Genomic DNA, 13,947 nt, shown 5'->3' on the forward strand with positions numbered 1-13,947 from the left:
AACACTTTGTTACACACGACATAAAGGAACCTTTGACAGATGAATAATCATATTTAAGTGAATAATAAAAGTTTTTTATGAATATTTAAACTCATATTCTGGCCGCTTTACATTGAATGTGTTGGCACATTTTTGTAAAAAACAATAAAAACATATATTTTTTTTAAACAAAACAAAATGATTTAGTTTTTTTTTCTAGACGTTCTCAATAAATGAATCCCATCAGGGTTTATACATGTGTTTTAAAAAGCTGGTTTTCACCAAATCCATTCAACAATTAGTTTTTTAGTGCATGTTAACATACCAAATGTGTGTTTATGGGGCGGGGATGTCGGGTTTATGGTGGAATGGGGCCCTTTTGGAGTCTTGTGTATGGGGCCTCAGAATTTGGTGCTAATCCCCTGCCCATCCTTAATTGTCATACACGACAACGTTCAAGACATTTAGGAGTGACGTAAAAAATATGAAACCAGGAATAACTTACAAAGCTCATTATATGGCATAATTTAGAACAGGGGTGTCCAAAGTGCGGCTCGGGGGCCATTTTAACGACTTGCCACACATACACATAAAAGGTGTAATAAAAGAACAAATTGGTGTAAAATGTCAGGAAAAGTTAAAATGCTGATGCTAAAAACTAGGGCAGTAAGATATATTTTTTTCAAGCTGTTACGGATTAATTTCATGCTTCTCAAGAACAATACTGATAACCGATTACCTTATTTAGATCTATTATAGTTTAAATGTAGATTTAATTATAGTCTGTGCACGTTTTTCTTTGCGGCTGGTCTTGGGGCATCTTCTTGAGCAATTAGTCTTTTTTGGGGCTTTTAAACATTGTCATAGCGACGCTGCCTTGTTTAGGTGGCTGGCAGGGACGTGCACATGATTATAGAGGGGCAGGGGCTCAAAGTCAGAAAAGGGCAGGATTTAATTTTTTTACACAATATGGAAATTAATGTAAAATTTAATTTGCTAATAGGAAGCTAACTACTTAGCTGTGTGTCCTTTGTAGGTAAAAGTGATTGCCATTTCTTTTGTGTCAACAAATTATGGTCATAATGAGTTAATTCACATTATCATAGGCTTGGAATACATGAAAAGCAACAAAACACTGGTTTATTATTAGGCTATTTATTGTTAAAGATAAGCATTTTAATATTGAACATTGAACAGTGCAACATGAACTTTGAAAAAAAATACAAAAATAAATACCCAAATGGAAAAAACTTCAATGTGAAAATCTGTCCTTCTTCCCTTAACTTGATGAAAACACCATCAAGTTGTAACTTATGGTCTTTCTCACTTAATGCTCAGACTAAACAACTGAAACGCAATACAGGGCTAAAAATATGGACCAGGGGCCAGTAGAGGGCTGTATCCTTTCTTTTTTTTGGCATTGTGCTGCATGCAGGCATAATCAACATGAATCAAGTTTAAATACAGATGGCAATATTCCGAACAGATAACCTACATCTTATATCCCCAGAATGCTGAAATTATTATTATTAATAATAATAATAATAATTATTATTATTATTGTTATCATTATTCTTATTGTTATTATTGTTATTATTATCATTATTATTATTATTATTTTGTTAACCAACACAGTAATAGCAAAGTCACAATAAACTTTATATCTAAAACTCTACTGTGAGAAAAATGTGATCCGCCGTAAACACAGTGCATTTTATTTTGAAAATTAACTCGGTGTTTTATTTTGTATTTTGGACACTACTTCCTGTCCCGCACGATCCGCTCTGCTCTGTGCGGACTTGATGTGGCGTGCTCAATTGATGCGCCGTGCTCCGACGTCCGGCAAAAACAGAAGCTGACACATTGAATAATATAATAATACAGCGTTTTTCTGAAATATTACCCATATTAGATGCTGAATAAGTGGACGGCGACTGGACCATAACTCACAGGTTCAAGTTGCTCCACTGTCACGTCTCAGCGGAAGCGGTAGGCTCAAACAACCCGGTATTACAAGAAAACGTGGGGTTTTTGTACCGCTGTTTTTTTTGTGTGTTTTTTTTTTTTACATCCCTGACAGGAATTTATTAATGTTGTTTAAAGAAAGAAAGAAAAAAACACACACACAGGCAGAGGGCACTTTTTAAGACGAGGCAAAAAAGGGCAGGTGCTCAAGCACCCATAGGGCCCTATGTGTGCACGTGCCTGGTGGCTGGTAAGGTTTGATGTGTTGAAGCACAATTCTTTTTCTTCCTTGCGGAATGTTTGTAGAAGATTTGGTGCAATAGCACGCAAAATGTCTTCCTCTGAAACTGTGAATAAGTCCCAAATGATTGATGCCATGTTTGTTTACTATGACATCATGGAATGTTTACAACACAAGCACCATATTTTCAGGACTATAAGCGGCGACTTTTTTTCCAAGCTTTGAAACCTGCAGTTTATACAAAGGTGCTGCTAATCTATGAATTGTTCGTGGCTAACAGCCATGATGATTTGTATACAACAATTTTACATAGTAGTAACAACAAAGGCTACAACATAGATGTCTAAGTTCAATTCAAGTGCAAGTTCAATAAGCAACCTGGCAGTGTGGGGTGTATTCATAATGAACAAAATACTCACATCTCTGACATGTGGCAATTTTGTCGCCACCACCTTGAGGACAATGTGAAAAACAAAGCTTTGCTAATGCGACACAATCCAAAAGCTTTATTTATATGACACAATCCAAACAACCTTCCCTAGTAATGGTGCCGAAAAAAATTCAACCAGCAAAAAAAGTCAACACAAATGGTCACACATAACACAACCTGCTCACTGAACTTTGTGGATATTATTAAAAAAAATGTGTCATTACTATAAAAATGTTTTAATTATACCCATCATTGCAAGGCATGATGGGAAAAATACAAAACACTCTGTCCACACTTTTCCATGTTTGACTTTTAGTTGCTTGTGGCCCATTTTTTTTTAGCCCATTTCTGCCTTCCAGTCCAAAAGATTGGACACCCCTGGTCTACACTCTACACTATTTCCTTCTGTTTCGTGCCTTGAACCGGAAGTATAAGTGCATCTTACATAAGTCCATGTGCTCGTAGTTAATTGCGTTTCTACTCAGATTCTACATGTATCACTCCAAGCAATGTTTGTAAGTTTCACAATATAACCAATTCATAATTACAAAACCGTCACATGTTTCGTCGTTAGCATTAGCTAATATGCTAACACATTTACAAGTGTGTGTGTTAGAATTATTAACTTACAATGGCATTCTTTTTGTATTGTTTCAGTTTCATAAATTCCTCCGTAAATTCACTAAGCGGAGTTATTGAGTCTTTTTAGCTGATTAGAGAGCTAGCTTTCCGCAGCTAGTGGGTCCATGGCATGACTTCTGTTTTGCTTGATCATCAGTTTTACTGCTACAGGCACCGTTTGGAAACAATTTGGAGTATGTAAATAAACATTTACAAAATCTTTCTTTGTGAATATCTCTGTGGAGGGAAGTGAGTCAGCGCGTCTGCAGGAGCAAAGGTGAACGCCTCCGGCAATGGTGTCGAGGGCGGAGCACCATCAGCTGGGGGCGGGGCATGTGCAGGAAGGAGAAACACAGCTGGCAGGTGATTGGATGACACAGGTGGTACATGTTAGTCTAATCATCTGTTGTCTTTAACAGTAAGCGACCGGCGGAGGGAGGCAAGAGGAGACTGGAGAAAAGTGACACGCAAGAAGTGTATGAAAAGCTGCATGAGGAAAAATAAAAACTCTGGTAAAACGACACGCCTGGCTCTGTGACGTGTTATCCGTGGAACGGGTAGGGATCGACTTCCACATTTGGCGCCCAACAAAAAGACAAAACTATAATGTCGTCACCGAGCTCGATAGAGGCACTTGGACATCTCCTGGCGGAGGTGTCGACCACAAACCACCGGCAGATGGCAGCGATGCAAGACCAAATGGCGCAGCAGTCAACCGCAAACCACCGGCAGATGGAAGCCATGCAAGACCAAATAGCTCAGCAGAGCCAGATTCTGCGTGCGATGACAGAAAGGACCGCAGCGGAGACACCCGCAGCAACAAAGCCGACGTTAACGACGGTGGGGATGCACAGAATGGCTGAGATGGAAGATGCACAAACTTTTTTGGACATGTTTGAAGCGACTGTAAAGTCATGTGCATGGCCGGAGGAGGAGTGGGCGGTGCGGTTGTTACCGCTACTAGCAGGAGAAGCGCAGCGAGCGTCGCTCAGCCTGCCACCAGTGTCCCCAGTGAGCTACCGGGACATGAGGAGGGCGATACTGGACAGGACGGGAGGATCCAAGGAGGACCACAGACGCCGGTTCCGGGCCATGCGACTCGGCCAGGAGGAGCGACCGTTCGCCCTGGGCCAGCAGCTGAGTGACGCCGCGATGAGATGGCTACAACCCGGACAAGTCGAGGAGGTGATTGAGCGGATCATCCTCGAGCAATTCCTGGATGCAATCCCGGCACGGACGTCAGCTTAGATCCGCTACCACCGGCCCCAGGACATAGCAGCGGCAGTGGCCTTGGCGGAGGACCACCTGGCCGTCCACTGGGAAAAAGGGAAAGAGGAGAAGACCACAGGAGCAGCGGAGCGGCCATCTTCGGCGCCGCGCAGGATGCGGGCGCTGCCGGCCGAGGGAGCCCAGCCGGGGCCACAGCAACGACACAACAATATTCTGCTTTCTCCTCCGCAGGGCCAGGTCACTGTGGACACTGTGTTTCCCCCGCAAAGGGCACCTCGAATGCCTGGGCAGATGTGCTGGAGGTGTGGACAGCCTGGACACCTGCAGCGGGAGTGTCCAATGATGGATGTGGGGGGATCGATCCGGGCTGGTGACCCTCCGGCACCCTCCCCCCGTCCAGGAGAGACATACTATGTACCGGTAAGGATACAAGGGAGTATACGTCGGGCGATGGTGGACTCGGGCTGTGAACAGTCCATGATTCACCAAAACCTGATTCGACCCGGGGCATTGGAAAAGGTCACCCGGGTGCGGGTTAGATGTGTGCATGGGGACATTCACGAGTATCCCGTGGTGCGGGTGGAAATTTTTTTCGAAGGGGAAAAGCATAATGTGAAGGTGGCTGTAAGTTTGCGCCTAATACACCCCGTAATCTTGGGAACTAATTGGCCAGGGTTTAACAGGTTAATAAAGCAGTGTATGGGGGTGTGTTCACGACTGGTAGGGAAAAGGGATGACCGCGCTGTTCTTAGCGGCGACGTGAGGCTATCCGACGCTGCCGGGGGGGAGGGGGAAGGAGAGTCGGAGGGAACTTCGCAAGAGGTTTCCCTGGTTCCCCAATGGCGCCCCATGGAAGATTTTCCACTCGAGCAGTCTCGAGATGACACTTTGCGCGCGACCTGGGACCAAGTCATTTCAACTGATGGGCAGCGGGTTCGCCCGGGGATAGCGCTGGATTTCCCACACTTTGCATTAATTAGGGACAGACTATACAGAGTGAGTCGTGACACTCAGACAGGGGAAGAAGTCACCCAATTGTTGGTACCAAAAAGCCGTCGGGAAATGATTTTCCAGGCGGAACATTTCAACCCGATGGCCGGTCACATGGGATATGATAAAACACTCAACCGGGTAATGGGCCATTTCTATTCAATCAATCAATCAATGTTTATTTATATAGCCCTAAATCACAAGTGTCTCAAAGGGCTGCACAAGCCACAACGACATCCTCGGTACAGAGCCCACATATTGGCCGGGATTCCGGGCATCCGGGCAGACGTGCGCCGCTGGTGCGCGGCTTGCCCGGATTGTCAACTAGTCAACCCAGCGGCTACCCCTAGGGCACCTTTGTGGCCATTACCACTCATAGAGGTCCCATTTGAGCGTATTGGGATGGACCTCGTCGGCCCATTTCACCCGAGCACCCAGGGATATCGCTTTGCGCTAGTCCTGGTGGATTACGCAACGCGCTATCCCGAAGTAGTACCGCTGCGCTCCATCTCTGCAAAGAGTGTCGCGCAGGCGCTGTTTCAAGTTATCTCCCGAGTCGGAATCCCGAAAGAGATTCTGACTGACCAGAGCACGTCCTTTATGTCACGCACATTAAAGGAGCTGTACGGGTTATTGGGGATCAAATCTATTCGGACCAGCGTATACCACCCACAGACTGACGGGTTGGTAGAGCGGCTGAATAGAACCTTGAAATCCATGATCCGGAAGTTCGTACACGAGGACAAACCAAATTGGTATAAATGGTTGGATCCCCTGTTATTTGCAGTGCGGGAGGTTCCTCAGGCCTCCACGGGGTTTCCCCCATTTGAACTGTTGTTTGGCAGGAAGCCGCGCGGGGGTGCTTGACCTAGTTAAAGAAAGCTGGGAGGAAGGTCCAAGCCCCAGTAAAAACGAAATTCAATACGTCATGGACTTTAGAGCAAAACTCCACACATTGGGGCACTTGTCACGTGAGAATTTGCTCCAAGCCCAAGAACGTCAACAGCACCTGTATAACAAGGGGACGCAACTCAGACAATTTTCACCGGGAGAGAAAGTACATGTATTACTCCCAACATCCAGCTCTAAATTACTCGCCAAGTGGCAAGGACCCTTCGTGGTCACACGACGAGTAGGTGACGTGGATTATGAGGTCAAGCGGTCTGACCGGGGCGGGGCAACCCAAACATACCACCTCAACCTACTAAAAGGGTGGAGGGAAGCGGAGCCTGTCTCCATGGTGACGGCGATAGCGGAGGGCGAGGAGCTGGGGCCGGAGGTTCCCCCCTCCCCCTGGCCCTTCCCTCTCCGCTGTGATAATCATCTGACGCCGTCACAGAAAGCAGATGTGGCCAATTTACAGCAACATTTTGCTGACGTGTTCTCCCCCTGCCAGGCCGCACGAGCCTCACCCAGCATCACATAGAGACCAGCCCAGGAGTGACGGTGAGGTCTTGGCCCTATAGGCTACCCGAACACAAGCGCAAAGTAGTTCGGGAGGAATTAAAAGCCATGCTGGAATTGGGGGTAATAGAAGAGTCACACAGTGCATGGTGCAGCCCCATAGTTCTGGTAGGGAAGAAAGATGGGTCTGTGCGATTCTGTGTGGACTACCGCAAGGTAAATGATGTGTCACGTTTTGACGCCTACCCAATGCCCCGGGTCGACGAGCTCCTGGACCGGTTGGGCACTGCTCGTTTTTTCACGACACTGGATTTAACTAAGGGCTACGAGCACATTCCCTTGTCTCCAGAGTCTAAGGAAAAAACGGCATTCTCCACTCCGGAAGGATTATACCAATTCGTGACCCTTCCGTTCGGCTTGTTCGGTGCGCCCGCCACATTTCAGAGACTCATGGACCGGGTGCTGTGGCCCCACGCGGCGTATGCTGCCGCCTATCTGGATGATGTAATCATCCAGGGTAACAACTGGGCGGAGCATGTGCAGAGGGTGGGGGCGGTAATCGAGTCCCTGAGGCGGGCGGGGCTCACCACCAACCCGGCGAAGTGCGCGGTTGGCCGGAGGGAGGTACAGTATCTGGGGTACCACTTGGGGAAAGGTCAGGTGCGGCCTCAGATAGACAAAACCGCAGCAGTTGCGGCCTGCCCGACCCCGAAGACGAAAAAGGAGGTGAGGCAGTTTTTAGGGCTAGTGGGCTACTACCGGAGGTTCGTCCCCCGGTTTGCGGACCTGACCAGCCCACTAACTGACCTTACCTGAAAGGGTGCTCCAGATCTGGTCCAGTGGACGGAGCAGTGCCAGCAGGCATTCGAGAAGGTGAGGAAAGCACTTTGCGAGGAGCCGGTACTGCATATGCCTGATTTTTCTATCCCATTTTGTTTGCAGGCGGACGCGTCGGGCAGAGGACTGGGAGCTGTTTTATCCCAGCAGAAGGGGGGCACCGACCACCCGGTCCTATACATCAGCAGGAAGCTGTCAGAAAGGGAGACTAGATACAGCACGGTCGAGAGGGAGTGCCTCGCCATCCGGTGGGCGGTCGGGGCCCTCCGGTACTACCTGCTGGGACGCCCGTTCAGCCTCTGCTCGGACCACAAACCCCTCCAGTGGCTCCATCGCATGAAAGATGCCAACGCGCGGATCACCCGTTGGTATCTCGCTTTACAACCCTACAATTTCAGAGTGATCCATAGGTCGGGGGCGCAGATGGCCGTGGCGGACTTCCTCTCTCGCTCTCATGCGGGGGAGGGAGGGGGCGCGGGCGGACGGTGTCCCGGCCTAAGTCTGGCGGTGGAGGTATGTGGAGGGAAGTGAGTCAGCGCGTCTGCAGGAGCAAAGGTCAACGCCTCCGGCAATGGTGTCGAGGGCGGAGCACCATCAGCTGGGGGCGGGGCATGTGCAGGAAGGAGAAACACAGCTGGCAGGTGATTGGATGACACAGGTGGTACGTGTTAGTCTAATCATCTGTTGTCTTTAACAGTAAGCGACCGGCAGAGGGAGGCGAGAGGAGACTGGAGAAAAGTGACACGCAAGAAGTTTATGAAAAGCTGCATGAGGAAAAATAAAAACTCTGGTAAAACGACACGCCTGGCTCTGTAACGTGTTATCCGTGGAACGGGTAGGGATCGACTTCCACAATCTCATTTCACAACGTATATATCTGAGCTTATAGCCGGTGCCACGAATACAGGGAAAATATTTTTTTTCTTCTAAAATTCAGTAGGTGTGGCTTATATACCAGTGTGCTCTATAGTTCAAAAAACACGGTATGTGAAAAGGAGTGATTGATTTGCTCAATTTAACGGGCGGTATAGCTCGGTTGGTAGAGTGGCCGTGCCAGCAACTTGAGGGTTCCAGGTTTGATCCCCGCTTCCGCCATCCAAGTCACTGTCGTTGTGTCCTTGGGCAAGACACTTTACCCACCTGCTCCCAGTGCCATCCACACTGGTTTAAATGTAACTTAGATATTGGGTTTCACTATGTAAAACAGTGGAGGCTCCTCCATAGAGGTGGAGGAGGCCTGGCCTCCCCAATAATTTGAGAGAAGAGAGAGATTTAAAAAAAACAATAAATATATTTATTTTATTTATTTATTTTAACAAAAAACATATTTTTTATTTTTTATATTCATATTATTTTAGTTTTGTTCATAAATCTAAATGTTCCCATGGCTAAAACCCAATATTGCAATTGTAAAGCAACAGGCCAGATTTCCCTATCAGTTTGTATTAAGGGAGGCCAGGCCTCCCCTAGGAAATTAGCTTCTCATAGAAGTCAATGTAATGCATGCTTTTTCATGCCAATATGTGATTGGCCAGATCACTGAAAATGGGTGGGCAACGGAGGCCTGGCCTCACCATGCATTGTGTCCAGGGCTGAAAGATTGACATTTTGTTCGTCCAATCACATGCTACTGGTTCATTTGGAATCAATCCTTTCCTTTCCTAATCAACACAGAAGCCATTTTGAGAATTCGCCAGCCACTTCAGTCAAACAAACACTCGCCATAGTGGCTACGAGTGTCCTATCAACTTGTGCTTTTCAGGAAATTTAGAGAACACCCCTGGCTATCATCCGTGAAGTTTATAGCTCATATAGCCAAATACTTTTGCTTAAAACGACCTCGGAAATCGGCGAGATTCTGGCGCAATTTGAGATCTTGGGCTGGAGATAGATATGCGTTAACCAGTGGAGGCTCCTCCATAGAGGTGGAGTGGAGTCCAGGAGAGAGCATGCCGCCCCTCAGCTAAACCAGATGTGAGTTGAACTAATTAGATGTCTCTACCAGTGTTACACCACTAGTTCTCAGTAGTAATAACACTCCATTTTGTCTGTGTTTCTCAGCAGATAAAGCCAACTGGAACCATATTTTTACATATGTTATATTAAATATATTGAATAAAACTACATATGATAAAGAAAGTGTTATCTTATCTTTTTTATATGCTAAACTTGATTAAATTGGTGATTACATGTTGAAGCTGTAGAAGAATGAAAAATGTAAGCTAAACAAAATTGTTTTTAACTACATAATTAAAATTCCTGCCTTTTACACATGTTCACTTGGCGTTTATATAACATCCAAATGTCATTTCTCAGCTTAATTATCAGGCAGGCTCATAGACTTACAGCAATGTAATTTCTTCAGGAAGGCACAAGGCTAAGCTCTGCACAATGAATTGCATCAGCAAGAACTTTCTGACTGTAGCTTACACTCCAAATAGTATGCCTTTGGCCAGCACAAAGACAGATAAGAGAACAGGGAACATTCCATCGCGAGTGAAGTGAGCAAGCGGAAAAAAATGGCCTCCTCAATTCTGGAAGTCACCAGCCTCCACTGATGTAAAAGCACTTTGAGTCACTAGAGAAAAGCGCTTTATAAATATAATTCACTTCACTTCACTTCACTTAACCCACCTATCGCACAGTGTGGGCAATTTCGCCTCATAGGAGCGTTTTTTTAATCGGTTACTAGGGCTAATTTTTTATGTTATCAGATTTATCAGTGTGACGTAGGGCTGGGCGATATATGGAGTTCGTAAGATATATCGATATATTTCTAAACAAGATATGAATGAAGAAAATATCGTAACATCGATATAATTTTTTCACGTTAAAAATGATCAAACGCCGCTTGTTTGTTGCGTTCCTTGTTCTCCCCGGTCCCCCTCCATGGGCTACTAAACCCCTCCCCTTCCTCCTTCCAAGACATACTTGCACTATAACAACATCCATGATTGGTTGGTTGTTTACTATGATGAGTCATGATTGGTTACGGACAGGCAAATCAGAGGCAAGATAGGGCGGGTCATCGAACCAGGAAGGGAAATCACAAAGTGCCTGCCTGCAAATGTATTTTTTTTAACTGAGTTTGATACATTTTGTATTGTTTGCACAGCTATGTAATTTATTTTACGTAGAAAGAATATTTTTCAATTTTATTTATGCTATGTAATTCTGTACTGCTTAAACCGTTTCTTTTCTGTGCTGTTAATACCCATCTTGACTAACTGGGTTAATAAAAGTGCCACTGGCTGTTGACAGTACAGTTGTCATTCACTTCAATTTCACTGAACATCGCTGAAAAATGAATATCTTTATATGTATAGTGTTACGTGTATAGGAGGAGGAGACCACAGGAGCGTAGTATTTAGCTCTATGTTTTATTTATATATGCATATATACTATCTTTAAATAACAAATAATAATATACATAAACAAGGGAAATGGAGTGTGACAAATCCAAAGTGTGTGTGTGTGTGTGTGTGTGTGTGTGTGTGTGTGTGTGTGTGTGTGTGTGTGTGTGTGTGTGTGTGTGTGTGTGTGTGAGAGAGACTATGTGTGGTGATTAGCTGTTAAGGGTTACCAGTAGTGTTGAGCGAGAGGCGGAAGATCAAGAGGGACAAGGCAGTGCTCGGAGGTCCGTGAGCAGGCAGGAAGTCGGGGCTATAGTGGGGCATCGAAGGTCCGTGTCCAGGCAGGAGGTCGAGATCCAAGAGGCAGTCGAGGAAGCAGAGGGAACGCGGGGAGACGAGACGCACAGCTCGTAACGTGGGAACGGAGGGAGGCTGCTGGATCGACAAGAAAACACGAGACAAATCAACAAGAAGGGGGAGAAGCACAGAGAGAGAGTATGCATAGAGCTAGACTGGTTTGGCTTACTGTACAGGACCGGTAGCTACGTTCTGGTGCGGGATAGCAGGTTGTGCAGGCTCATGAAGGAAGGTCCCCTGATCAGCCACAGGTGCGCTGATTGCTGGCGATTGATTGCAGCTGATTGCTGCAGCCGGACCGACGCGCGCCCGGCGTGCTCCCGGATGTGAGCTCAGCGCAGCGCACACATGAATGCGCACCGAGGTGCGCTCGGGCCGCAACATATAGTTTCGCTGGAAAATATATCGAGATATATATTGAATTATATATTGAATATGGAGTTTAAGTAAAAATATAACGAGATATACTGCGATGAGGTGGCGACTTGTCCAGGGTGTACCCAGCCTTCCGCCCGATTGTAGCTGAGATAGGCTCCAGCGCCCCCCGCAACCCCGAAGGGAATAAGCGGTAGGAAATGGATGGATGGATAACGAGATATACTTTTTCGTCCATATCCCCCAGCCCTAGTATGACGCCATATTTACTCATATCAGCACGATAATTATCTGTCCGGTATTTATCCAGGGTTTTTGTTCCTTTTTAAAAATTAATGTATTGTATGGGTTGTAAACATAATATAAAATATATAAAATTGCTTCCTGCATCTTTTGAACATTCAGTGTGGGGCATAGGCGCCAATCCCGTGGGTGCTTCGGGGCCCGAGCACCCATGAACAATACCTGTGCACCCACGTGGGATTGATGGCAAATTTCAATCTATAAAATAATTTTTTGTAAAATCAATCTTGTTGTTGTTAATTTTGTGGTGAGTTTGGTCCATATTACATACTAATGATAAATGGGTTATACTTGTAAAGCGCTTTGACACTATTTCCACATTCACACACTGATGCCGGGATCTGCCATGAAAGGCCCTAACCACGATCCATCAGGAGTAAGGGTGAAATATCTTGCTCAAGGACACAACAGACATGATGAGGTTAGTAGAAGGTGGGGATTGAACCAGGAACCCACAGGATGCTGAAACGGCCACTCTCCCAACATCGCCACGCCACCAGTACATCATAAAAAAGTCATAAATCATGTATTCTTTGGTAACAAAACCTAACCAAGATTTTAATGTGTCCGACAACACACTGATAATACTGTCATCTTTACTGTACACACACTGCACACTAGTGAATGAAGCGCATACTTACCCAACAGCAATACATGTCACACTAAGGGTGGCAGTATGAAGAATGCGAACACTGTCATAAATATGTGCCATATAGTGAAACCACACTAAACAAAACCGACAAACTCATTTTGGAAGAATATTTGTACCGCAACACAACATAACCACTGCAGAACAAATTCCCAGAATTCCCTGCAGCACCTACTCTTCCAGGACACTACTATATAAACAAACGCCATTGGTGGATCTACACCTAACATCCACTGTAATGATACCACGTACAATAGCGTATCTAGTCGATACTACTATGATTATATCGATATTTTTTAACATCACAAAATCTTCTTTCGTTTTTTTCAATATTATATTATGTTTATAAACTCAGGAAATATGTCCCTGGACACACGAGGACTTTGAATATGACCAATGTATGATACTGTAACTACTTGGTATGGGATTGATACCCAAATTTGTGGTATCATCCAAAACTAATGTAAAGCATCCAATCAACAGAAGAATAAGTGATTATTACAGCATGTTCTCCCCGTGACTGCGTGGGTTCCGCCCGAATGCAGCTGAGATAGGCTCCAGCACCCCCCGCGACCCCGAAAGGGACAAGCGGTAGAAAATGTATGTATGTACATTTTAACAGAAGTGTAGATTAAAACAGAAAATAACCAGATATTAACAGTAAATGAACAAGTAGATTAATAATTTATTTTCTACCACTTGTCCTTAAAGGCCTACTGAAATGATTTTTTTAAATTTAAACAGGGATAGCAGATCTATTCTATGTGTCATACTTGATCATTTCGCGATATTGCCATATTTTTGCTGAAAGGATTTAGTAGAGAACATCGACGATAAAGTTGGCAACTTTACGTCAGCAGCTAAATAGGAGCCTTTGTTTGTTTACTTACTACTAAAAGACAAGTTGTCTTTTATGTTCACTATTTTATTTAAGGACAAAATTGCAATAAGAAACATATGTTTAATGTACCGTACGATTTTTTTGTTAAAATAAAGCCAATAATGACATTTTTTGTGGTACCCCTTATTTAGAAAAGTACCGAAATACTTTTGGTACCGGTACAAAAATATTGGTATCGGGACACACCGAGCACCTACTGGCAGAAATGTAGATCGGCGCCTACGGTGTGGGACCCTCAATCTAAAAAGTTTGGACACCCCTGATTTAGAACATAAGTACAAGGCCCCTTTAAAGATTAGTTCATACTTGCCA

The sequence above is a fragment of the Entelurus aequoreus genome, linkage group LG13 (assembly GCF_033978785.1).
Source record: "Entelurus aequoreus isolate RoL-2023_Sb linkage group LG13, RoL_Eaeq_v1.1, whole genome shotgun sequence".
NCBI classification, from domain to species: Eukaryota; Metazoa; Chordata; class Actinopteri; order Syngnathiformes; family Syngnathidae; genus Entelurus; species Entelurus aequoreus.